Here is a 26,807-nt window from a genome sequence, read left to right on the forward strand (position 1 = left end):
CATGATCCATAGTCTGAGAACACTCCAGTACAATGCTCTTTCCTGTCTCTATAATCACATTCCTTGGGGTCTGGGTAATGCCAGCATCCACGGAGCCTGTGAGAAAACAAGACAGAAACTGGAGCCAGAGCTCAGGAAGAGTCCTCTTGCCACAGGCTCAAGGGAAAAGCTTCAGCCAGGACCTGGGAGATGTAAGGACTTCCCTATGTTTCCCAAACTCACCTGTTCCCAAGAGACAAAAGGCCACACAGCACAGGAGCAAGAAGAGGTCCATGGTGGGGAGAGGCAAGATGGAGGCGTTTCCAACTTGGAGTGTTGGGGAAACAGGGCAACAGGGAAACAGGGCAGAGATAGGAAATGGGAAAAATTCGGTCAGTGATGTCCTTGCCCCTCACAGCTTATCTGGCCTTGGAGAAAGATGCAGCCACACCCCTTTCCCCACCGGGCCTTACCTTCGCTCCCTTATTACTCAGGCAGGTGGTGCCTTGGTTTACTTACTGGGGGTCCTACCAGAGGATGTTGAAACTCTTCAACTCCCCCCTCTTCTCTTCCTCCTTCTTCTCTGCCACCGACCAGAGACTAGTCTCTTCCTCTTCCCACGCATTAGCTATTTCAGTAGCTCAAGGGCGTGCCCTCATCCCCGTTGAATAGGCTATGGAGTAAATCCAGATTCCTTTCACATAAAGAGAAACTAGTTCCTGTGGAGGTTGTGACACTGTAACCTTTCTTTCTTTCTTTCTTTCTTTCTTTCTTTCTTTCTTTCTTTCTTTTCTGCATTTATTCATTTTTTTTCTCACTCAGGTCTAGGTAGGCTATGCAATTTGAACATATTCACCATAAAGTTTGAGAATTTTGTCTTTTCCTAGGGGACCAGCACTATTAACTTGGGTCCAAATTTACATTGCTCTTCAATGATGTGCTTGTTCTGGTCAATGTTTCCTGGGCACAGATCTTTATGGAAAATACAGGCTAATTGTAGGAAGGTATTCTCTTAATGTGGGTATACGCTTTAGAGAATACTTAACACCTTCCCTCACATTTGAATGAACTGAAAAGAGTTTCGTGAAGAGGTAATTTTAGCTCAACATAAATTGTTCCTGACTTTAGAAGGAAAGTCTTCAGTATTTCATTACGACAAAGTACAAAGACAGCACAACCACGGGCATTGAGGACGGCGCCTGTTGGGATGAGCACTGGGTGTTGTACGGAAACCAATTTGACAATAAATTTCATATTAAAAAAAAAAAAAACAAAACAAAGATAGCGGAACCACAAAGATCATGTGAAATATTGATGTGATCAGTTAATCTTCTTTGCCCCTCCAGGTCTGTGCCTCTCCTTGTTCCTTATCCAGGGATATACCAGAGCCTCCTACACTAATCGGTTCGGCTCTATATCACATCAGGAACGTCTCCTTTTTAATAGCTTCTCTTTTGATTACGAAAATTTATAACATGTATACAGATGCTGTCATGATACAACGAGCCTCCCCGTACCCCCACGTTACCTGGCTTCAATAATTACCAACTCATGGCCTCTCTTGTTCATTTGCCACCATTTCTCTCTCTCGCCTGTTATTTTGAATACTCATTGCTTTATTCAGAAGCACGCAGGCACATTTTGCAGCCAGAGTACACGTTCTCTATGACATATTCCAGTGTTCTCTCCCTTCTCTCTCTTTCTGGATAGAGTTCTTCATTAATCATATCCATAGAAACTTGGGGTTTCCCCCCCAATAAATTGCTTATCCAGGGGCTTGATTAAAATAAACAGGACAATTGTAAGAATGATTGTCATTTGGGTTTGTCCTTAGTGGGAAAATCATCACCCGAATCTGCAATTCTTAACATAAACATGCTGCTTTGCTGCTCCCCCTCCCCGCCTGCTGTGGGCAGTGACTGGAGTGGGAGAGATTTGGGAGGTGAATGTAAACTGTTTTCAGGGGTCCTGTCTGTTGAGGGCTAGTAGAGTCTGACGGGAGAAGTGTGCAGACGCGTGGCAAAGAGAAGAGAAACATACATCATACTGGGAGCAGAATCTGTGCCAGAGGAGGAGTGAACGACCATCATCAGAGGAAGGAACACAGGAGACACATAACTGGGTGGGAACAGAATTAAAAAAGACACTCCAATTTCTGCACACCCCAGATGGTCCTTGATGGCACGGACCAGTATTCCCCCTCCTCTGGGATGGCTCTTATGGCTCTTAAATCTTATTTACAACCCACTTCTCCTCTGACCCATCCCTCACCACAGGCAGAGCACACATCTCTCAGTCTCCGCCCACACCCTGCTTTTCACAACATGCTGTGTGTTCCTGGGTGTGATCCTAGGGACACTGGAAGCTCTCTTCTCATTTGTGAATTATTGATCTGTAGACACATCCTTGGGCACAAAGAATTTTTACAACTGGTTAGTGCTTTCTGTGTTGTAAGAAAACTCACAAAGATGTTTTCCTGTTTTCTCCCAGAAGGTGTGTAATTACAGCTTTTATACTAGGTCTATGACCCATCTCAAATTGACTTTTGTTTATGGGATGAGGTATCAGTCAAGTATATTTCATTTTACATGATCATCCAATTGTTCCAATGTTATTTGTTGCAAAAACTGCTATCTTAATGCACTGAAATTTCCAATCCATAGACATGATACATCTTTCCATTTTTAATATTTTCTTTAATTTCACTTTGTGATGTTTTGTAGTTGTTCACTGAACATCTTTTGTTAAATTTATTCCTGTTATTCTTACTATCGTATATGGTATTGTCTCCTAACATTTCTTTTTCAGTTGTTTGCGATTAGCATAAAAACACTTGATTTTTTTATATTGACGATGTGTCTTGTCTTGCTACATTCACTAATTATTTCTAGCTGTTGTTTATTGAGTTCCTAATGTTTTTAATATACACAACCATGTGAACTGAAAATAATCATAATTTTATGTATTCCTTTACAATAGTTAGGACTTTTTATTTTTTTTCTCTTATTTTTTTTTCACTTGTCACAAGGTCTGGTTAAGACCCCCAATCTAATGTTGAAGAAAAGTGGTGAGAGTAAACATCGTAGCTTAATCCAATCACAAGAGGAAAGTGTTCAATATTAACCATTAAACAGGACGTTCGCTGTGTTTTTTTTGTTGATCACCTCCAACAGACTGGGAAAATTCTGTTTACCAGTTTGATAAGAGTGCTTACTTTGAACGAGTACTGGATTTTGTCAGATTTTTCTCAGCATCTATTAAGATTATCAAATGAAGGGCGCCTGGGTGACTCAGTGGGTTAAGCGTTGACTTTGACTCAGGTCATGATCTCACAGTTCGTGAGTTTGAGCCCCACGACAGGCTCCGTGCTGACAGCTCAGAGCCTGGAGCCTGTTTCAGCTTCAGTGTCTCCCTCTCTTTCTGCCTCTCCCCCATTCATGCTCTGTCTCTCTCAAAAATAAACATTAAAAATAATAAAAAAAAGATGATCAAATGATTATTCTTCATGATTCTGCTAATAATTCTCCTACAATAAACCTACTTGGTCATGATGTATTACCACTATATATGGATATACACATGTGCACACACATCCATATGTATATGCATTTGGATTTGATTTGTTAATATGTTGAAAAGGATTTTTTTTTCATCTACGGTCATAAAAATATTGTTCTGCGATATCTTTGCCAGATTTTGGCATCAGGTTTTTGCTAGCTTCACATAATGAGTTGTGAAGTAGTTCTAAACTAGTAGTTCTAGTTTCTTTTCTTTTCTTTTTTTTTAAATGTTTTTATTTATTTCTGAGACAGAGAGAGACAGAGCATGAGTAGGGGAGGGGCAGAGAGAGAGGGAGACACAGAATCGGAAGCAGGCTTCAGGCTCTGAGCTGTCAGCACAGAGCCCCACGCGGGGCTCGAACTCACGTACCGTGAGATGAAGCTCACATACCTGAGCTGAAGTCGGACGCTCAACCGACGGAGCTACCCAGGCGCCCCTAGTTTAGTTTATTTTCTAAACAAGTTTCTGTAAAGTTGGTATGATTTTTTTCCCCCTTAAATGTTTGCCAGAGTTCACCAAGAAATGAATCTGAGTCTGTAGTTTCTTTTGAGGGGATGTTTTTGATAAGTAATTCAATTTCTTTACATTTCTAATTCCACCCTGAATCAGTTTGGTAAGTTTGTGTTTTTCAGGTAATTTCGTCTAGTTGTAATACTTATATATGATATTCTATTATTTTAAGGTCTGTTGTGTTTATGGAGATATTCTCTTTTTCATCATTGATATGGGAATTTGTGTCTTTCCCCCTTTTGTCTTGACTGCTATGGGTTAATCACTTTTATCAATTGATCAAATTATGAACACAGTTTCCTGTAAATCCTGGAACATATTTCTATAATAATAATTATTTAAAATCTCTTGTCTGAAATTTCTGTGTTATTTCAGGGTTGGTTTCCATTGCCCATTTCCCTCTACGTATGGGGGATATTTTCCCATTTCTTTCCATGTCTAGTACTTTTTCGTTGCATGACTGAAATTGTGCATGCTGCATGGTTGAGAGTCTAGATTTTTCTTTCTCCTTTCTTTCTTTCTTCCTTTCTTCCTTTCTTCCTGCCTTTACTTAGCGAGTGCTATGCAATTTTTCTCTAGAAGCCATTTAATTTATTGACAGATCAGCTAGCTCCCAGGGAGGCTTGTTGAAGTTTGTTAGGGCAGTTGTAGAATGGCTCTTGCTCTTGGACCTGGGTGGCCCCCTTCTTGAAGTGTGACCCCCAGACTTGAGGTGCCAAGTGTATTCCCAGGGGATTCAGTGGGATCGCTCCTCTCTGGCTGGTCAGGATTCACATGGACCCCTGGACTGTGTGGCAGCCGGAATCTCCAGCCGTGCTCTCTGTCAGGCTTCACTGAGGCTCTCTAAGTGTGTGCTATTTGGTGTTTGACCCCTGGGCAATATTGGAGCCCTCTGTCTGCCATTTTCCTTCCCTACAGCAGCTCAGCCCTGAACTCTGCTCTCTGTCTCCCTGATGTTGCTCTGCTTGGGTTCCATGCTCTCGTGCTGCAGTTTAGAAGCTGTTCCAATGCACAGACCTGGGGCAATCATGACACCCCCTTTCATCTTCCCTCCTCTCTCTGATGATGGCCCTCCACTGCCTGCTGCCTGATGCCTGAGAGCTGCCTTAAAAAATTCCATCAAGCTTTACAGTAGCTTCTAGATGTAGGCAAATATGGTAACAACTGTCTGTTCTGACTTGAAGCCAAATTCCTGTTATTCTCATTAAGGTCATATAATTATGACATTGTTTATTGCACTTTTAAGGTTCTGATCCTCTTGTCAAGCTGACACTGTTATAAGAAGTTTATAAGAGTAACCCTCTGATAGAGTTCTTGATCAAACTGGATAATACAATTCATCGTTTAAGGGTTCTTAAACACTTTTCACAAGTATTATTTATTTCCAAATTTACATGAGACTTTTTATATTTATATTTTCTCATTCCTTGTTAAATTGTTGGTTTGATCCTTTTCTTAATTATTATTATTTTTAATATTTTCCTTTGTGTGATTTTTTTAATGTTTTTTTTGAGGGGCGGGGCACAAGTGGGGTAGGGGCAGAAAGAGAGAGGGAGACACAGAATCCAAAGCAGGTTCCAGGCTCTGAGCTGTCAGCACAGAGCCCAGTGCGGGGCTTGAACCCACAAACTGTGAGATCGTGACATGAGCTGAAGTCAGATGCTTAACCGATTGAGCCACCCAGGTGTCCCCTTTTCTTAAATGATTATATCCATCTTTATAGTAAATGCTGATAGTTTTCTGGGTATCACTTAAAGTTTGTTTCCCTAAGTTTATTCCTCAGGAATTTGTTTTAATTTGTCCAAAGAAACAGTTCTCCCCACAGAGCATATAACATTCTCATGTTTTTGGTAAAAAAAAAAAAAATCTATTTGCCATAACTATACATGTTATTTGAAATACACGTATCGTGGCTCTCTTTTTACGCTTCTCTCTTCCCCAGAGACTAAAATTCCACACAATGTAACTAAAAAATTCCCAATCTTTTTATGTCTCAGTGACTTAAAATGGTGAAATTAATGTGAATCAACTATCATATCAAGAGCTCAATGAAATTGGTGATTGCCCTGGATGGCATTTGGTCCTGAAATAGACAATCTGAGGACAAATGTTAAGTCTTTAAGAAAAATGTGTGAGTTTTTACTGCTCCTTGCTGTAACCAGCCAGCAGAATCCGGTTAGAAAAAAGAGGGAGAAAAATTCATTTGGTTTACTCCAGGGGGCAAAAAGCATAGCCGAATGGAGTGAAGCATTTTCTTTTCATTTCTGGATGAAAGGAGGTTGTTGATGGGTGGTAAGCAGTGTGGGGGGCAGCAGTGGTTGGAAATGTTTGTGTGATACCCAATGATGGGAGTAACAATGGGGGAGAAATAGCAGTGTCTTTCATGTAATGGAGGTAACGTGCACCTGCTCAGAGGAGACCCACCTGTTTCTCTCCATACCTACTGGCTCTTTGAAATTTGAGACAGGGGTGCACCATATAGGGAGGCGATATTTCAGCTTTATTCTAAAATAAAAAAGGGACTGATATCTACAAACCTTTGAGAAAAATACAGAACTCTCAGTAGAGAAATGGCCTAAGAATACAAATAGACCATTTCGAGAACAGAAATCCAGGACCACCATCTAATGAGGAAGGGCTCAAATTCATTAGCAGTCAGAAAAAATGCAAATGGGAGAAGTGGGGAGGGAGAGACCATCATCCAGCTTTCTAGATTGTTGCCAGTTGATAGTATAGGAGTGTAAAGTAACTTCTCTCTCTCTTCCTATTAAATTATTGGTTTTATTTATTTTTCTTAAATTGTCATCTGCATTTTTAAGGTAAGCACTGATGGTGTTCTAGGAGAAAGGGGGTGGATGAGAGATTGGAATCTCTTTACCTTCTTAGATCAATAATCTAGACAACTGGATAACGCCATAAGAGGGTAGGGGATATGGGAAGCTTTATGTACTTTTAAGTGAGATTTGAGACTCATACACCAACCTGCAGGGCCCTCTGATGGTATCTAGATACAGAAAATAATGTACACAAATGGTACTCGGTGTCTCAGCAGTCATGATTCTGGGTGTACAATCCTATAAAATGATCCTACAGGTCCAGGAAGGGTTGTATACAAGCATACTCAAAGCTGGCATGACATCAGAGGAAAACTGGGTCTATTCCCGGAGAAACAGGCATGGAGCACTGTAACTCACTTAGAAGCAACAGACTACAAGTACATACAGAAGAATGAAGCGTTTCACTCACCTGAGCTGAGTGGGGAAAATCTAAAAGGCAGAATTGCATGCATAATAAAGATTTACATGATTTTAAATACATGCGTGCATGCACACATGGTAAAGGTTGAATGCTCTAGGAGAAGGCTCGTGGTTGGATCATGACCAGGCTATTGTTTCCCCTGGATTTGACCCCAGGTTTAGAACGAGGTGAGCTGGTCGGTAGCATTGCGGTGGAATGATGGCAACTGAACTCGTGACCTTCAGTTACCATCTCATCATCTGCTTCCACCGTGAGGACTGGAAGAAAAGAGAAAGACAGAACACAGGGAGAGAAGAACATGAAGTAGACGAAACAAGAAGAAAAGTGAGCCCCGAGAGGCAGTCATTCCAGCCCCTGGCCCAAGTGGTGTTTTTTTCCAGAATTGTCCATCACTCCTTGATGGCTGCTGAACATCCTTTAGCCTCGTATTAAAGCCACTGTGGGGGCGCCTGGGTGGCGCAGTCGGTTAAGCGTCCGACTTCAGCCAGGTCACGATCTTGCGGTCCGTGAGTTCGAGCCCCGCGTCAGGCTCTGGGCTGATGGCTCAGAGCCTGGAGCCTGTTTCCGATTCTGTGTCTCCCTCTCTCTCTGCCCCTCCCCCGTTCATGCTCTGTCTCTCTCTGTCCCAAAAATAAATAAACGTTGAAAAAAAAAAATTAAAAAAAAAAAAAAGATTTGTTTAACTTCTTTAGCTTGTAAATTTAAGTCATTTGTCAAATTTGGAAAAAAAAAAAAAAAAAAAAAAAAAAAAAAGCCACTGTGGCTTAGGCTAGCTCCAGCTGACTTGTTGCTTCCTTTCAACCAAATTCGCCACCCGCTTCCTGGGTGGGGTCCACGACGAGTTTGTGCACTAAGAGGAGCTAACACTTCCACGCTCTGCGATAGCCGCAGAAGTACAGTGCTGAGCCTCCTGGTTCAGAGGACCGGGTTTCCAGGCTGCAGGGTGAGTTTGGGAGATATTTAGCTGAGAATCGCTCCTTGAGCAAGTCGATTTGACTAAGCACTTTATCGTTCTGAAAGTAAATTAAAAAACTTAAACTTTTTTTTCTGGGTCTGTTGATATCGGTAAACAAAAGTATGTCCTTTTTCGGGGATACAATCCATCCTTGTTTTCTGTCCTTTGCCTTTGACCAGATGTCCTGGAGTCTGGGTGACTTTGGCATCAAGACAGCCTTTAAGAAGAAGACACAGAAGCTGTAGACAAAGCCCAGGAGGGATCCTGTGAGGGAAGAGCTTGGGGCTGGGAGTTGACAAGCGGGAACTGGATTTTTCTTTTGTGCTTAGGACTCACTGGCTCCCAGGTGACAAAGGGCTGCACAGCAGAGGAGCCCTGAGCCCATGGTGGCATCAGAGTAGCAAAAGGATGAGGCTTTTTCAGGCTCCATCAACAACCTTCCTGTGACGTGATTGCTTTGCAGACTCATAATCATCATGAAACTGCTTCGTGTCAATGAGCAAAAACACATCATGGCATTGGAAGGAAAGCTTTTATCCCAGCTCAGTAAATATACCCAGTTTGTGTTTTATTCATTTAGAAATATTCATTTTATTTACTCTTTGTCTTTTTTTCTTTTTTTAGAGAGAGAAAGTGCAAGCAGGGGAAGAGGGGCACAGGGGGAGAGAGAGAGAATCCCAAGCAAGTTCCGGCTCAGCACAGAGCCCGACGAGGGGCTCAATCCCACTACTGTGGGATCATGATCTGAGCTGAGCTGAAATCAAGAGTTGGACGCTCCACTGACTGAGCCACCCAGGAGCCCCTAGAAATATTCACTTTAAAAAAATTTTATATCTAGTTTTGCCAACAGAAACAACATCTATTTTTTAGAAAGTTAGAAAATAAAGATAAAACCACATGACTGCCAAAGATGATGCCTGTTAACACCTTAGTGATCGTCTTTCCAGATCTCTCCTTTCCTCCCCCACTCTGCGTGCATGTGTACATTCTCTTTGATAAAAAGTATATCATTCTGTAAACGCTGTTGTATAACCTTTTAAAAAATTGTATTAACTTAATATAATTTTCATAATCTTTCACTATCAATGCATTTTAATTTTATCTACTACCCAATTTTTATTCAGAGTTTAGAAGCTGTTTGAAAAAACCCTTTTACATGGATTTAAACACAGTTTCTAACCCAGGACTGGGCATTGCTTTTGATGATTAATTATCTAATTATCTTTCCATTTAATACAGGCCCCTTTTGTTACTGTTGTTTTTGTGATTCTGAGGCTAAACACTGCTTTGCAGAATATTTCACCTTCTTGATATTTTTGGTATGTTTTGGCTTTTCATTTATTGTGAGATAACCTCTCATTTTCCCCTCTGATTTTTCTATCAACCTTTAATTTAAGTAGTACACTTCTTTTCTTGTGATCTATTTTTGCTTTTTTCTTCCTTCCTTCCTCCCCATCCCCATTCTAGGGAAGTAATGTTAACAGCTTAATGTATACCTTTCCATAGGCTTCTCCTTTCTCCTTCAATTGTTCAATGAGGTTGCTTTCTCCACATTAAAACACTGATATTGAATATATATCCAATAATTTGATAACATACCAATACAATAAGCACTTGAACAAATAACCCCACTCCAGAAATAAAATATCGCCAGCGTCTTTGAAATCTCTTGGTTTTTCCTCCCAGACCTCATGACCTCCCAATACCACCCCTTCTATTCTATTCTATTCTATTCTATTCTATTCTATTCTATTCTATTCTAATTACTCTCTTCCTAGACTATTAGCTCCTGGCAGAAAGGATGTGTTTCCATTCAATTCTGTATCCTTTGCATTCAGAAAGGGGACTGGACACAGTAACATCTCAAGAAAAGACAGATAAATGTAAAAGGAGTGATTAAAACCCGGGAGGCGCACAGAATTAAGTGTATCCCCTGGGTCTGTTCTCTTGAGTGCTTGATTAAGAATCCAGAGAGAGGGTGCCTGGGTGGTTCAGTCAGTTAAGTGTCTGACTTTGGCTCAGGTCATGACCTCATGGTTTGTGAGTTCAAGCCCTGAGTCTAGGCTGACAGCTCAGAGCCTGGATCCTGCTTCGGGTTCTGTATCTCCCTCTCTCTCTGTCCCTCCCCCACTTGTGCTCTGTCTCCCTGTCTCTCAACGATAAATAAGGATTAAGAAAAATTTTTTTAAAAATTGCAAAAAAAAAAAAAAAAAAAATCCAGAGAGTGCAGGAAGGCTACTCGGCAGAGGGGGAGTTTAGAAAGATTACAACAGTGGGGCCGCAGGGCTGCAGCAGGTGTGCGTGCAGGTGGCCAGTGGCCGTGCTCCACTGTGGTGCGCTTCCAGAACAGAGGTACAAGCCTGTTTGGCTGGTGTGCGCCAGCTTCACAGTGAGAGGAAGTGAGAGGAAGTAGCACCTTCTCCTCTCGAGAGACACTGTGGCCTTCAGTTACGTCTCCCCTCTGAACATCTTTTTCAACCGTTGAGTAGTAAATCAGCCTCAGACCTCGGTCTGGGTCCTGCCAGTACCAGTCCATTGCATTGTATCGCAAGTTCTGTTTACGCTCCAGGGTCACATGGCGCCCAGCCCTGCTGAGCAGGACTGCTGGCGTCTGGTAGATTTCAGCATGCGTGGGTCCTGTGGGGGAAAGGCTACAGAGGCTGAGGATAATGTCCAGAAGGGGGGCCCAATGCTGTCGTAAGAAGAAGGTAGCCGAGTGGGGGGCTGCACACCCAGGATAGGAATTTACTGACTGGGTGTTGGGCTCACCTGTTCCCAGGAGAAACAGGGCCACGTAGCAGAGGGCGCAGCTGCCCATGACAGGAGTAGAGCCTTTGTGAAGGTCTAGACACGGACTGAGAGAGCCCAAGGGAGGGGACTAGAACGTAGGGCTCCCCCTGACTTAGTATACAGAAGTTATCACCCTAGAAGATGAATGACTGTCAAAGCTCATTTTGCAGATGGGTACAGTAAGGCACAGAGATCAAGTCACTTGCGTCTTCTGCCTACGCAGCTCTTTATAGCCCTTCTAAAGGGACAAGGTCCTGAGTGGTGAGAGGACCAGGTTCCCCGTTTCCCGGTCAGTCACACCCGATACACCCCGTGCCTCTGTGCTCGCCGTGACAAGAGCTTGGAAAAGAAATGCCTGCAATTTTCAGAGTCTATTGCTTGTCTATCAACTGCCCTGTTCCTGTCAATACTGTCGCAGATACAAGAACATGTTCGAATTATTCGTGGTTATAAGATAGAGCCAATTCTGCCCATCCTCTGTATTTATTATAATTGATACGGTAGATGGAGCACAGACTCCTCGAGTGATTTTGGCGATAGCAAAGGGTCCTAAGCCCACCCTCCCCTGGGGCCCGGACTAGGGCCTGGGCTTGCGTCCCAGTCCGGACATTTAGTAGTTACCTAAAGGTGGACAAGTCTCGTGCTTCCCTGTAATTTTATTTTCTTATTGGTAAGATGGGTATCATGAGTACCTACTTCAAAAGTTGTTGTGAACTTTATATAAATAAGGAATTTAGGATAGTTCTTCATACAGAATAAGCACCATATTTGCGTTTGGTATTATTATTCTCTGGACCTGGTGTTGTAATCCATGGGATTTGTGGAATTAGTACTATGTCAGAGAAAATCAGACATTTACTGACACAGAATTGTGCTAGCTAACTAAAATATCAGTTTCCAGTATTGAGTTGAAATGTATGCAATTAATGTAAATTCATTGCATAACATAGTTTCTTTTTGAGAGTTTTAGATAAATGAAAATAAATAATTGCAGGTTAATTATTTCTTAAATGCTATTATTTTGGTAGATTAATGGTTTCTTTATTTTTATGTCTGAGGTCATCTGTAATAAAAGACAATTTCATGGGCACCTGGGTGGCTCAGTCAGTTAAGCGTCCAACTCTTGGTTTTGCCTCATGATCTCGCTGTTCTGGGTTCGAGGCCCTTACCAGACTCTGCGCTGACAGTGTGGGGCTTGCTTGGGATTCTCTCTCTCTCTCTCTCTCTCTCTCTCTGCCCCTCCCCTACTCATGCACTCACTCTCTCTCTCTCTCCATAGAAATAAATAAACTTAAAAAAAGACACTTTGGGGTGCCTGGGTGGCTCAGTCAACTAAGCGCCCAACTCTTGATCTCAGCTAAGGTTAATGATCTCACAGTTTGTGAGTCTGAGTCCCACATGTGGCTCTACATTGATGCCTCGGTGCCTGCTTGGGATTCTGTTGCTCATTCTCTCTGCCCCTTCTCCCCTTATGTGTGCCCTCTTTCTTTCTCAAAATAAATAAATAAACAAACTTTAAAAAATTTTAAAAAGACACTTTTATGATGAAGCTTAGAAATGGTTGCTGCCTGCTCCTAGAAGAAAGGGGCCTGTGTGTTTGTCCGTGTGTGTGTGTGTGTGTGTGTGTGTGTGTGAGAGAGAGAGAGAGAGAGAGCGAGCGAGAGGGGGGGTGAAGGCAGTGGTATAATGGTATAGAATTAGGACCATCAGAAAGTGCAGCAGTGAGTGTAGAACTCGGAGAAAGAATTGCCTCCAATGACCAGGTCTAGGCTTCAAGTTCTCAATCACATCTGCAAAGCTGAGGATCTCATTCCTCATGCAGGGACTCTTAACCTTATTCATACATGGACCCCTTTGGCCATCCAGTGAATCCTAAGGACCCCTTCTCAGAATAATGTATTAAACCCACGAAATAGAATATATTGTTTTATGAAGGAAGCCAGTTATTCTGAAATGCAGTTATCAAAATATTTTAAAATAAATTTATGATATGTTAATATGACATCTTTAAAAGTTCTTAAAAATATATTCTGGTGAATTGAAAGCTACCCTTATTCAAAGTAGTAATAAGAGTAAATGATATTTATTTTATGTAATGAGGTATAAAAATATCTATGACTTTCATACCAACTGTAATATATGCAAAATATCTATGATTTCTATTATTGCCTTTGTCCAGGTACTGTGAACAGTGCTATGTTTATTAGCTGTATCTATCATGAACTAAGGTCTATAGTTAGAGGTTAGTGAAGATAAAGATAACATTTATCCCATTCAAATTCATGGATTCCCTGAATTCCATCTATGCACACTTTGGAGGTCCATGGGTCACAGATTAGGATTGCTGCTTTTTTTTATTTTTTCATTTATTTTTGAGAGAGAGCGAGAGCGAGCATGAGCAGGAGAGGGCCACAGAGAGAGGGAGACACAGAATCCGAAGCAGGCTCCAGGCTCTGAGCTGTTAGCACAGAGCCCGATGTGGGGCTCAAACTTGTGAACAGCAAGATCATAACCTGAGCTGAAGTCAGATGCTTAACCCACTGAGCCATCCAGGTGCCCCGGGATGATTGCTTTGAAAGAGGATATGATTCGCATTGCAATATGTGGAAGGAAGCATTAGGAAGCTCATACATTCCCAGAAATAGTTGGCCCACAAGTCTCAGATTTGTCAAAAGTGTCCTGATTTTTTTTTAAAAAAGAAGAAAAAATGTAAACCACTACTTTAGACTGATTTGCAGACCTAAATTTGACCATCATGGGTACTTAGTGTAGTTGTATTCTAGTCCTGAGAATGTGATACAATTTCTATAATCTAGCTTTCTATGTACCATCTTCAATATCAGCTACCTTCCACCTCCCCTTCCTCCTCCTCCTCTTCCTCATCTTCTTTATCACGATGTATATGTGATTCTAGATGGAACTTACCGGAATAGAGAGTGACAGTGACACAGTGTGATGGAGATATAGTTTCTTGCATGGAAGAGTGAGGCTTTATGCAAAGGAACTCTGCAACTGGAAATAATATCTCCAAAATGGAATAGCAAAAAATCTACACAGTATAAACTTTAAAATAACCTCTTACAATAGCAAACGTAACTAATTCTGAGACATGTCAGATCCCAATGAATGGTAATATATATGTGTGTGTGTGTGTGTGTGTGTGTGTGTGTGTGTATATATACACACATATATAGTCTTCTTGTTGACCAAATTTAGACCATTCTGGTGCATTCAAGATCCTTGTCACATTCATTGCTAAGCTGTGTCAGGTTTCAGAGGCGGCTCAAAGGAGTAAATAATGAAAAGTCGTATTATTAAACGTCTTTTCCCATATTGCAAAAGATTCCATGGCCTGTTCCCATTCCATGCCTTTGGTGAGGTACTTCACCATCTGGGATGTTTATATATTTTCTTATTTAAAATTTTTTTTCTTTATTCTTATAATTTTTTTTAATTAAAAAAATTTTTTTAATTTATTTTTTATTTAAATCTAAGTTAGTTAACATATAGTGTAATAATGGTCTCAGGAGTAGAACTGAGTAATTCATCACTTACATATAACACCCAGTGCTCATCCCGACAAGTGCCCTCCTTAATGCCCATGCCCATTTAGCCCATCTGTCCACCTACTTCCCCTCCAACAACCCTCAGTTTGTTCTCTGTATTTAAGAGTCTTTTAGAGTTTGTCTCTCTCTCTCTGTTTTTATCTTATTTTTCCTTCCCTTCCCCTACATTCATCTGTTTTATTTCTTAAATTCCACATATGAGTGAAATCATGTATCTGTCTTTCTCCAACTGACTTATTTCACTTAGCATAATACATTCTAGTTCCATACGCATTGTTACAAGATTTCATTCTTTTTTGATCACTGAGTAATATTCCATTGTGTGTTGTATCTATCATCTATCTATCTATCTATCTATCTACCACATCTTCTTTATCCATTCATCCATCGATGGACATTTGGGCTCTTTCCATACTTTGGCTATTGTTGATAGTGCTGCTATAAACATGGGAGTGAATGTGTCCCTTTGAAACAGCACACCTGTATCCCTTGGATAAATGCCTAGTATTGCAATTTCTGGGTCGTAGGGTAGTTCTATTTTTAGTTTTTTGGGGAACCTCCCTACTGTTTTCCAGAGTGGCTGCACCCATTTGCCTTGGGATGTTTATATATTTTCAAAACAAACAGTGAAAGAATAAGCCAGGAGAAAAATAAAAATGGTTACCTAGAAGGGGAAAGAAGAAATAGGGTAAATGGAACACATAGGAAACAATAGCAAGATGTGGCATTTTCACTCAAATATATTAATTCTATTAAAAGTAAGTGGTCTAAACAATCCAATCAAAAGGAAGAGATTGCTGATCTGGATACTGAAAGCCAGGAACACTGAATTGATTGGGTAGGAAGGTGAGGAGAAAGGTGACCCTGTGCTGCAGGACCAAGGACCTGACAAAATGGCCCCCAAGGGGAACAAGAAGAGGGTTCCCGGCGGGACCAGCAGGGCTGCGGCGCCCCAGCTCCACTCCAAGTCACGTGCTGCAGGTAGAACACACCCTTCTATTATTCTTAACTCCCGGCTTATTTCCACCACCAAACCTCATCTTAGAGGGCACTCTGCAGAAGTTTCGCAACTTTTACCAATATGTTTGAACTAGTATGTTTTACCTGACAGCAGAGCTGACTGATACTTAAGTGGTTCACAGAGGAGGTGAGGTTGACATTGTGAGCTCACATACACCTGCTGGTGATCGACCGTCTTCTCGAGAAGGTCTGTCTTTTACGTAATGTACTTACGGCGAGGCATCAGTTGAAAATGCAAAGACTAAACTGAATTGGGCTAATGTGAAATCTTGGTGGAAAATATTTGAATAAAGTTCTTATGAATATTAAAAAGCACATTCACAGTACATTTCTTTAAAATGAATAGGAAAAATTCAACAAAATACGTGCAAGGCGTGTCTGATAAAAAAAATTCATAGTGGTGCTGACAGAAATTAGCAAAGGCCTCAATGAAAGAGTTTGGGGGAATGTTTTGGGGAGTAGGAAATGTTCTATATCTTGAATGTCATGCTGGTCACATGGGTGTCAAAATTGGTCAGAAAGTTTTGAAATCCATACTTAAAATGGATACATTTTATGGTGTGTATGTTATGCCCCAAGAAAGTTGCTTTTAAAAGTTGCATAATTGGGGCGCCTGGGTGGCTCAGTCGGTTAAGCGGCCGACTTCAGCCAGGTCACGATCTTGCGGTCCGTGAGTTCGAGCCCTGCGTCGGGCTCTGGGCTGATGGCTCAGAGCCTGGAGCCTGTTTCTGATTCTGTGTCTCCCTCTCTCTCTGCCCCTCCCCCGTTCATGCTCTGTCTCTCTCTGTCCCAAAAAAATAAATAAACGTTTAAAAAAAAAAAAAAGTTGCATAATTGTAGTATTCTGGAAGGAGGGGGTTACTGAGTTTCCTACCAAGTTTCTAGGGAAGGGACAGCTGTGAGGAGTTATGAACCCTAACAAGTCTCTGGGTCTGGTTCAAAGAAATGTGTTGGCCCAGATGGTCAGGGTTCACATGAAAGACGGGTGACCTACCCATTATCCTTTGCCAGGTAAAAGCACAGAATTACATATTTTCATAGAGATTGTTAAAACTCCACCAGATTCATGGGGAAAAAAGGTATCTTGGGTCTTTCCTTCTTTTCGTTGCCAGATATCCTGCAAAGTGGGGAACCTGAGCCCTTTTTTTACACTTTCCTTCTCTCTCCTTGGGTTTCTGTCCCCATCAGCTGTTTTAAACATCCCTTTCTGCTCACCTAGAGTTGCTGTCTACCGTTTTTTCCTTCTGGTTTGTGCTCCTCCACACTGGGTTTCTGTTAGTTCCTACCTACCTAATATACCACATATTTCCTGGGCTGGGTCCATGATGTGTTTGTGTTCTAAGAAAAGCTGACATTCAGCACTGTGGATTCGCTGCTCGCACAGAAATACAGGGCTGAATCCCCTGGCTCAGTGGACTCGATTTTCAGGCTGCAGGGTGAGTTTTTGGGGCATTGAGCCGAAAACTGATCTTCAAACTTCTCTATCTTATCAACAATATCTTCACTCTGTAAGTAAACCAAAAACTTGAACTCTTCCAGCTTTTGTCGATACCAATAAACATAACTGTGTCCTTTTGCAGGGATACAATTCATCTTTGCTGACTGTTTCTTCCCTTTGACCAGGTATCTAGGACTCTGGGTGACCTGGGTGTCCATGGAGCCTGTGGAGGAAAGAGACAGAAACTGGAGAAAAAGCCCAGGAGGCAGACTGATACTACAGCCACGGGAGAAAGTCCAGAAACGGAATCCAAGAAGCTTACCTGCTCCCCAGAAAAAAAGGGCCACACAGCAGAGAAGTCTGAAGCACATGGTGGACTCAGGGGAAAAGCAATGGCACACGGCCTTTGCTTTAAGGCTTCCCCGTCCCCATCAGAACCTCCCTGTGACGCGATCGCTTGCCGTTGCCTTCACAGCCACTGTGTGTACGAGTCCAAAATATTTCATAGGATGTGGGAGGGCAGGGAGAGCTGCTGAAAACCACTAGGGTGAGTTTCAACCTGCTTTCATTTTGTTTTTCCCAGACTCTGTTCTTTTGCTACTTTTTATAAAGTCACTTACACATTATTCACTTCTTTGCTTTTTAACTTGTCAATTTGCCTTCTCCCTTTCATCTCAGGCATTGAATCACATAGCGTCGTGTATATCAATCATAGTTTTGCCACACTTACACAATCGCTGAGCAGTTACTTTATATGAAAAAATGTTGAACTATACAAAACAATATGTATGACAAACGCGTGATGCATCTAGGGAAACAATAGAATGACTACTCTCGCCTGAGGCAATCAGCTTAGGAAATGGGTTACGATTAAGAATTTATATTCTTCCAGTTGTCATTGTTTTTCTCACCATGTCCAGGTCTCCATTGCCCTTTAGTTTATATTTTTATTCTCTGGCCTTTTGTTATATTTGTAGTACTTAAGGAAACATCTGTACGTTACAGATTATTTAATGTTGTATGTCTTTGAAATTTATCTCTGGGGGATCATTTTGTTCATATTTTCTCTGTGACATGTTCTTTTTTCCTTCAACATTAAGTCTGTGATATTAATCTATGTTGATGCATATGATTTTAGATAATCCGTTTTCACTAATATGTAGCATTCTACTCTACTCCACTCATTTGCTAAAATTCATATCCATTCTTGAATAAGCGTTTGTTCTATGTTTTAATGCTGCTACAGTGCTCCATTTTCGTACATTTTCCTGCATATCTCGGTGCAGTATTTCCTCTACACCTGGGAATTGAAGACTGAGCCTTAAAGTGTCCATGTCACTTACATAATGTGGCAAGATGCTTTCCACATTAGTCAAGCCACATAAATGGTCCCATCAACAGTTCGTGAGAGTTTTCAAATTCTCCACATCCAAGACTTAAAGAGTAGCTAATATCCTTTTAATGTTGTCAGGTTAAAATGGATCCCGCGACACTTCCATTTGGCACCTTTCTGATTGCTAAGGAAGTTGAGTATATTTTTCATATTTCTAGACCATGAGTGTTTTCTGTAAATGGCTCTTTGCTCATATTTCTTTGTGGTTGACTAGCTATTATTTATTTGTAACAGTTCTTTGTATATTCTGGGAACCAAACCTTTGTCAGTTATATATGTCGTTAATATCTCAATCTGTGGCTTGTGTTTTCATTCTCTTTGTGATTTTTTTTGGTTGAATTTCTTCATTTGGTAGAGTCTATCATTCTTTTTTTGGGGGGGGCATACATTTTTAAATTTTTTATTAAAATTGCTCCCATAACCTAAGTTCATAAAGATACACTCTCATTTTATGTACCAAAACAATGAGCATTTAGAATTTTTCATTTAAGTGTTTAATTCATCTAGAACTTATTTTTGCTTATGTTGTAAAGAAGGGTTTCAATTCATCTTCCCTTCTATGGATAACCACTTATTCTAGAATAACTTACTGTCTATTCCATCATTCCCTTATATTCCCACAATGATGGCTGTCATATATTAAGTGCCTTATAGGCATTTAATCTTCATATTATTTTCTTTTTTTAAATGTTTATTTTTGAGAGAGAGAGCACGAGTGGGGGAGGGGCAGAGAGAGACAGAGACACAGAATCCAAAGCAGGCTCCAGGCTCTGAACTGTTGCCACAGAGCCTGACATGGGGCTTGAACCCACAAGCCATGAGATCATGACCTCAGCTGAAGTCCAACGCTTAAATGACTGAGCCACCCAGGCGCCCCAAGTCTTCCTATTATTTTCAATTTGTCTATTTATTCATGCCTTTCCCATTATATTAAGTTATAAAATAATTGGGTGATTGGTGGGGCAATCTTTTGTAAAAAGCAAGAGAGTTATATGATCTGAAGAGAAACCAGAGTATTGGTAGGGCAATCTTGTGATTTTAATTAGTGCTGCATTGATGATGATACTGCGGAAACTGGAACACTATTCCTTTTGGGTTTACTTATTTATTTTCATGGTACGTACCTCCACTTATTTCAGATTTTTAAATTTTCTGCTTCTAATATCCTGCAAATCACCAGGATATTCTTCCAACCAGCACCGAAAGTACCTCACCTGAGGTACCAAAAGTATCCGACAGCTTCTTAGATGGAGGAAGATCTATGCTTGCTCCTTACGCATCGGAGGTTATTTTACAAGAAGACCCACATCACCCCCTAGTGGTCAAAGGGGCAAATTCGTCAGCCGACCTCTGATCCCTCCCTGCTTTCACCTGCCAGGAGGTGAGTGAGGGGTTGCCGGTTCCACGTTGTGAAGGAGCAGCCAAGCAGCTCCAGTATTAGAGGGGGACTAGGACCCAAGCAGCCCTTGGTGTGGTAACCTGCCTCCATACCGCACAGAATTGTTACTAGTAATTGCTACACATTTACTCAGTTATTAATCTAATATTGTTTGATGCTTTATTGGTATAATTTGCCTTCTCAACCTTTTCTAGCCGCCATTTAAGTGCGAGTGCTCCTTCAGTTTCTGTCCCAGATTCTCTTCTCTTTGTACATTCCATCATCAAGGATCGTATGCTTTCATTCTTCCAGTTTTGCTAAATGTCCCAAAGTTTTAGCTCTCTTCCGTCTCATCTTGTACTCACCCTCTTCCTCCCTCTTTGCTCATGCCTCCCTACTAACTGCACCTTTCATTAATCACACCAATTGCTTTCCTAGCTGAAAAATGTTGCACCGACTCTTCCAGGCATGCCTGTCGGTTCATTATCCCCAGTTCCACTTAATTAACTCCGGCTCATCTTTAGGATGTCATCTTAAACACGACGTCCTCCAGAATCTGCTCTGTGGCTCTGTTAGGTCTCCCTGTGTCATAGGCAGAGGCACCTGGGTCCACACAATACCCTGCCCGTGCCTGACTGATACAAGGGCAGAGACACCAGATCGCAACACATATTTTTTTCCCATGACTTTGAAACTTTAACCTAGACAGGAGGTAGTGGTTGCTGAGGCTTTTTATGCCTCTTTCAGAAAGAAGATGTATGAGCTCCTGTTGCTTAGGAACACGGGGCTAGGGTTTCTGTTCTCATTAAACTGCAGTCAGTTGTCTCTTTTCTCATCCTCTGAGCTCATCAGGGCATCCAGGCAAGCAACCAATTCTCTTTAATAAGTTAAGTTAGTGGGTTAGAAAAGGGGCCCTTTCCTCCTGTATCGGATTTACTTTCCTTTTATTTTTGAACAGCTTTATTGAGACATCATTGATGCACAGAGAGCTGCACATATAAAATGTATAGAGTTTAATGAGTTTGGAGATAGGCATACACCCACGAATCCAGCACCACAATGAAAGTAACAGATGTATGTGTTAGCTCCAAAAGTTTCCCTTTATCCCTTTGTTTTGTGTGTGTGTGTGTGTGTGTGTGTGTGTGTGTGTTTTGGTGGCAAGAACAGTTAACATGGGACTTACCTTCTTAACAAAGTTTGAAGTGCACAACACAACATTGGTAAGGATAGGCACTATGTTGTACAACTGTGTGAATAGCAGATCTCGAGCAAGTCTCCATCTTGCATAACTGAATTTTATATCAATCCAACAAATCCCCATTTCCTTCTTCCCATAGACCTTGGCAATCACCATTCTACTTTCTGCTCCTGGGAGTTTAACTACTTTGGATACTTCATATAAGTGGAATCATGCTTTACTCATCTCTCTGTGACTGGCTCATTTCACCTGGCTTTGCTCTCCAACAACATCCATGTTGTTGCAAATGGCAAGATTGCCTTCTTTTTTAAGGTTCAGTAATATTCTATGATATGTATACACCACATTTCTTTATCCATTTGCCTATTGATGGTCACTTGCGTTGCTTCCATATTTTGGCTGTTGTGAATAATGGGGGTGCAGATATCTCTTCAAGATCCTGATTTCAGTTCTTTTAGCTAAATCCTCAGAAGAGGAATTTGTTGGGTGGTAGTGTTTAAGTTTCTTTTCTAATTAAAAAATTTTCTTTAAATTTTTGGTGGAACCTCCATATTGTTTTCCATAGCAGCCCCATCATATAGTGTAGGAGGGTTCCAGTTTCTCCACATCCTCACCAATACTTATCTTCGTTCCTTTAATAATAGCCATGGGAAGTGATATCTCATTTTGGTTTTGACTTGCATTCCCCTGATGATGAATGGTCTTTCGTGAGCACCTTTTGATCTAACTGCTGTCCATTTACATGTCTTGAGGAATGCTTATTCAAGTCCTTTGGCAATTTTAAAATTATTATTATTTATTATTTTTCAATTTGCTATTGAGTTGTAGGAGTTTCTCATACATTTTTAGATACTAACATTTTATCGGATATGTGGTTTGCAAATATTTTCTCCAATTCCATGCAAAGCTATAATAATTAAAAGGGTATGATACTGACATAAAGACAGACATATAGACCAGTGAAACAGAATAGAAAGCCCAGAAATAAACCTACCTTGACCTTCGACAAGGGTGCCATAGTGGGAAAGGACAGTCTCTTCAACAAATGGTGTTGGCAAAAGTGGATATCCACATGCAAATGAATGAAAATGGACCCCTATCTTGTACAATGCACAAAAAAATCAATTTAAAATTGATCAAAGACTTAAACATAAGATCTGGAATTGTAAAACTTCTAGAAGAAAACACAAGAAAACTTGTTGACTATGGTCTTGGCAATGATTCTTTTATCACCCTAAAGGCACTGACAACAGAAGCAAAAAATAGACAAGTGGGACTATATCAGAATAAAACGCTTGCTTTCCTTTCAAACAGTGAATTGGAAGTTTTTTACAAGAATCTTAAAACTGTCTAAGAGATTTTCTACTGGTTTTTCGATTTCTACCCAAGACACTCACTTGTTGTCTATCCTGTTTTCAGCCCTCTGCTTGTAAGAGGCAAACAGTGAATTGGAAGTTTTTTATAAGAATCTTAAAACTGTCTAAGAGATTTTCTACTGGCTTTTCGATTTCTACCCAAGACACTCCCTTGTTGTCCATCCTGGTTTCAGCCCTCTGCTTGTAAGAGGATTAATTTCAAAAGTCTGAGCCCTCTCTACCTGCACCCCTTTGGGGATAGTGAATCTAGAGTTTTTACTTACAATCAAGTAACAGCTTCGAAGGTGGATGTTATTTTGATTGTTTTTATGAACATTTTTGGAGCAAGGAAAAATGACAACCATAGCATCTAATCTTAATTTCGTTAGTTATTTGAAGTGGTTTATTTTATGACTCTATGCTTTCAGAATGACTACAAATATGTTCCTCAAAAATAATTTAGACTGGCATCTTTCAAAGGATCTTGTAAAACATTTTCTTTTTGCCCTATATTCTTATAAGGAGAAAACAATGTGTCTGGCTAAAAGGACTCATGGATCTTGATATTAGGAACAATATTTAATGTTTTTTTTCTTATACCTTTTCTTAAAAGGAGGATAATCATTGAATCTATAAAATCAGGGGCTTCAAATTCTCAAGGGAGTAACTGATCAAGAGTCACCTGGAGTAAATTAGCCATAGTCCATTTTTCTTAGAAAAAATAAAAGAATCTTAACTGATTAAAAAATGTTTTTAATGTTTATTTATTTTTGAGAGAGACAGAGCATGAGCAGGGGAGGGACAGAGAGAGAGGGAGACACAGAATCTGAAGCAGGCTCCAGGCTCTGAGAGTCAGCACAGAGTCTGACGCAGGGATCGAACTCACAAACTGTGAGATCATGACCCAAGCTGAAGTTGGATGCTTAACTGACTGAGCTATCCGGGTACCCCCTTAGTTGATTTTTTTAAATGGCACCAGAGAGTAGATTACAGATGACACTTGGATATTTACAGAAAGTTTTAAATGGACATTGGTCAGTCAGAAGTAGTCAGACTGCTTTCCATATTCCAGAATGGAGGAGCGACCACAGTGGTAGGAGGTTGTGATAGGCAGGAGCCTATCAACTGCTCACTGCCACGCCTGAGGTAGGGCATGTACTGTAGCCACTGGGTTGAGACTCCTGTAAACTACTTCTGGAAATTATGTTTGTGGGACGTTGAATTACAGAGCCAGTAGACTCATAACCTGGAAAGTCTCTCATGTATGAGATAGGAAATGGATGCTCAGAATGGGCGCATCCAAGGATATGGGAGACTTAAGGAACCCTGACTTCCTAGAAGCCTGTGAAGTTCTCCCAGTGATGTCTCCATTGCTGGGCAGTGTTGTGCCTCTGTGGAGTGTGTGTGTGTGTGTGTGTGTGTGTGTGTGTGTGTGTTGGACAGTCAGGAAAAATACCTAGGTTTTACAGCTTTTAGCCCAGGGACATTTCTATGTAGCTCAGCCACTTTATAGGCCCAGCTCTGTTTCCATCTTGCTAGTTATGAAACAACTCCATACTCAGTTATTCTCTCTCTCTCTTTCTCTCTCTCTCTCTCTCTCTCTCTCTCTCTCTCACACACACACACACACACACACACACACAAGCTCACAGATGTCTCAGTCAGAAAAGCTGTGGTTTTTTTCTCTCCGCAATTCCTTCCACAAGGCTCCAGGAGTTCGGTGAGGTGGGGAAGAGGGCGGCTGTTGACAGGGTTCTTGTCTGGGTCTCTGGTCTCTGCCCAGCGCTGTGTTACTAGCACTGCAGAAGTAGAGGCTGCTGTCTGCAGGTTTCACACTCATCACCGTCAGAGATGAAAATGTTGTATTTGGATGGCTAATGGAAAACTCGGTCTCAGAGAAACCTTGTTCATATGCAGCTTTGGAGGCCACATTAGAAGTTGCCATCAGCGTGAGACCCTGTTCCGGGAACTGACGATACCAAAACACAGTTGTGGCTTGAATGCCCACCGAATGGCACTGGATCGCCACAGAGGTTCCACTCTTACGGACAGCTGTCCTTGGATCCTGAGAGACGAGAGCACCAAGCCCAGAACCTGCTGACACAGAGGTCAAAGAGGTGAAGGAGGCCTGTACCACAGGCGGAAAACTCACGGCACCCAGAGATTCCTGCTGTTCTGTGAAATCTTCCTGTTAGACCCCCTAGGACCATAATCCCCCACCTCCCCTGCCTGGTGACTTCTCACCTTACCCTTCATACCTCCAGAGAGCAAGAATGTCCCCCCTCATTTTGATCCGCATAAAATAATCCACAACCTCTGCCTACTGCTCCACTCATGCCATTACACACACACACACACACACACACACACACTTGCCCCAACTACTCAGACTGTAAGGCTCGTACTGGGCCCCAGGAGCAGCAGAAGCATGAGCATCTTCAGATACTGGCCTCATATCACACCTCTCACTGTATCTCATTCTCCCTAGAAGGATGGACCACTGCTTATATAATCCTGAAGATGCTCCAATCTGCCCTCTCGTGGTGATGTTTTTTTCCAGTGATGCAGGATCCATCAAAGAGCTGAAAGGGGCCTCAGATGTTCTAATTCTACTCCTAACTTTATAGAACATGCGCTAAGACCCAGATCATTGAATTGACTTAAAGAAGTTTCTTAGCTTTACTCATGAAAAAAGCTGTATGTTTGTGCATTAAAAGGAATTATCGCCTCTTCTTTACTTCTGTAACATATCCTCAAAGTAAGTCAGACAACTGATGATTGTTAGTCACTAACAATCGTGGTGATAAACAATCATGAGTGGGCATCAGAAATTCTAGGCTATAAGTTCAATGTTTCTTCATACTGATGATAAAGACAATTTCTCATCTTCTAAATGAAGTATTTATTTCACGACTATCTCATGCCGGTCGCCGTCATATGGATGGTCTTAATACTAAACATAGCTATTTATCGTAGTTTGCACATCTCTGTGTAAATCACTGTGGAGGCTACGAGGATAATTTGTTTACAGCTATTTCCCCATGATACAGGTCATAGGCTAAGTATTGGCCAGTGGAAATAGGTTGTAGGAGATTTAGGGAATTATTTCTGCTTTGAACATGCTGGAATATTTATTTAAATGGCTCGTGCTTAGAAATGTATAGCAATTTCAAAGAGACTGAAGATTTTTCTCCAAAGCATTATACTTTTATTCTTATAACAACCTCCCAGTTTTGCTTCATGAATATTTAGTTCTGTATATCTGGAGTGAGTAACTAAGGAAGGTGGGATTAGGACTTGATCCAACAAATTATGTTTGTAGCATAGTGACATAGATTTTTATCATAGTGAATATAATATTGTGTACTAAAGATTACTATGTGCAAAATACTGATGTATGTATTGAAGGGCATCTGACATGCTCTTGTGGCTGTATTTTTTTCATGGTGGGGGCAGACCGCATTACGATGAGGCCGCTTCTCACCATAACTGTACTTTTTCTGCAAAGAGTAGGTGAATGTGCCTTGTAATGTATTACGTCTGCACAACATTATGATGTATAAGGGATGAAGTGTCTGCAGGCCCCTGGATCAGAAGAAACTCTTTCTACTCTTCTTGAGGACCAGCAGCCATCAGGTATATATCTATGGTGTTTCATACTCATCGTCAACTGAACTATGGAAGAAATGCATTTCCTGGAACTTTCTTTGTGTTATAGCTCTTGATTAGAGTTGACCTCAAGAAAAATATTTGCAAATGAAGTAGCTGTCATTATACTCTGAAGTCATCATTGGTCTAAAAGCAGTGAGGAACAGGATTAGTAGTACCAATTTATTACATTCTGGTAGCTACTTCTCAAAGATGGCACCCAGAAGAACCATCCTTCCCAGCATTCCCATTCCTATAAAGATCTGGGCTGACTTGAATGTGGGGGAAGGGACACTGTATGATTTTCATATGTGGCTTTATAGATTCCACCTGGGTCTCTTGAATGCTCACTCTTGGGGAAACCAGCCAGTATGTAATAGTTTTAGCTACGCCGAGGCCACCGTGCGGTGACGAAACCTACCTAACCACATTGAAGGGCTCTGTGGAGAAAAGAGACATGCTGGGTGGTCTACAGCTGCTCCAGCCATCCCAGGTGAGGTATCAGACATGGGCATCAGGAAGCCACCTGGGATGTCCAGCCCGGCTGAGCCTTCAAGTATCTCCAGCCCCAGTGACTATCTGTCCATCATTACATGAGAACCCCCAAGTGGGCACTGCCTAGAAGAGCCCATTCAACCCACAGAACCATGAGAGAGACTATATACGTGTTTTAAGTCAGTACATTTTGGGGTGGTGGCAGTGGTTGTTTTTCTAAGCTTTTAAAGGGAGATATATAATCCATATAGTAGATTGCACAA

At 41.3% G+C, this 26,807-nt stretch overlaps 1 long non-coding RNA gene and 1 gene segment (V, D, J or C); one reads left to right on the plus strand and one right to left on the minus strand.

Annotated features, from left to right (window-relative positions):
• The window catches only part of LOC112866698 (T cell receptor beta constant 2-like), a 197,090-nt gene that overhangs the window by 65,035 nt on the left and 105,248 nt on the right, over positions 1–26,807 (minus strand).
• LOC147582999 (uncharacterized) overlaps positions 1–26,807 on the plus strand; it is a 63,314-nt gene that overhangs the window by 32,259 nt on the left and 4,248 nt on the right. For 2 of the 6 annotated variants that reach the window (XR_015244380.1, XR_015244392.1), the window contains exons 2-4: positions 17,263–17,624; positions 19,651–19,851; positions 24,319–26,037. This is a non-coding gene — a long non-coding RNA (uncharacterized LOC147582999). The other 4 variants (XR_015244375.1, XR_015244373.1, XR_015244389.1 and 1 more) reach the window with 3 other exon arrangements.

This window comes from Puma concolor, chromosome A2, assembly GCF_028749965.1.
Source record: "Puma concolor isolate L17-30 chromosome A2, mPumCon1.1.hap2, whole genome shotgun sequence".
NCBI lineage: Eukaryota > Metazoa > Chordata > Mammalia > Carnivora > Felidae > Puma > Puma concolor.